General features: G+C 36.0%; 1 pseudogene; it reads left to right on the top strand.

The window, feature by feature from the left end:
- Nucleotides 1-737: 737 nt before the first annotated feature.
- Nucleotides 738-812, top strand: LOC123406489 (annotated as a pseudogene).
- Nucleotides 813-1024: the final 212 nt, after the last annotated feature.

Here is a 1024-nt window from a genome sequence, read left to right as displayed (position 1 = left end):
CTAATGATTCTCTTCTGTTTATAACACATCTAGGGTTCTAGTCCATATTTTCTATTGATTCTTTTGATTTCTTCTTGTATACTATCCTATTTTATTTCATTAATTATATTTTTGACTTCAGAGTAACAGTGGCCTTTTGTGTTTTTGCAGACTCGATGTGGAGGCTGGGGTTGGCCGGCGGAGAGGAGGCCACCGAGTAGGGGTTGGCGGGCTGCTACAGCGTGTGAAACAACATTATATGTGATCTGACATGTTATTTTTAGTTCATTCTTTTGCATAAACTGGAACTTATCTCTGCATACTTTTATGCATTGGAGGTATACATGAAAGGTGTTGCTGTTTGTTAACTGATTTTTGTTTGTACACTGAAAACTGCTAGTTGCCTTGGTTGAAAAACTGCTATTGTTCGTAAATTGACTAGAAAATTGTTGTTGTTTGAACAGCAGCTTGAATATCTCATTAGTAAAAAAGCTTCCACACTCCGCTGTTAGTACAGTGGTAAACTGCTTGTTCACTTACTAAAAAATGGTAATCACTAGCAAACGTACAAAGTGATGTTGTTTGTATTTTTTTGTTGTTCGTATTGTTAACTGTCTTAAAAAATGCTTTTTTCTAATGATTGGAAACAGGTTGAAAAAATTGAACTTTGTTTCGTTTGTACTCGGTTGGATGCCTCGTTGGTCAAGTGTGACAGTTTTCCCCTTTGGATGGCTGCTATGTGTTTTGGTAGATGGGCTGAACAAATGATGATTCATATGATTATTCTGTTAACTTTGTTGTTTCAAAATTGATCTTTTTAAACCTGATGCCCATCCCATCACAAATCAGCCATCTGCTACTCTTGTTGTGCCGTAGTTTTTTATGATGATCTGAAAGTTTGATACCGAGAACTCTTTCTTAATGGTGAAATAGTGTGTCCAGTAAAATGTGCAAATCATCTTTAGCATCACATGTAGTTTATAGTTTACTTATGTGAATAGAGTATTTACCTGCTCTCTTACCTAATGGTGGTGCTTTCCTCATT

Source organism: Hordeum vulgare, chromosome 6H, assembly GCF_904849725.1.
Source record: "Hordeum vulgare subsp. vulgare chromosome 6H, MorexV3_pseudomolecules_assembly, whole genome shotgun sequence".
Lineage (NCBI taxonomy): Eukaryota > Viridiplantae > Streptophyta > Magnoliopsida > Poales > Poaceae > Hordeum > Hordeum vulgare.
This window is presented reverse-complemented; position numbering and strand designations above follow the sequence as displayed.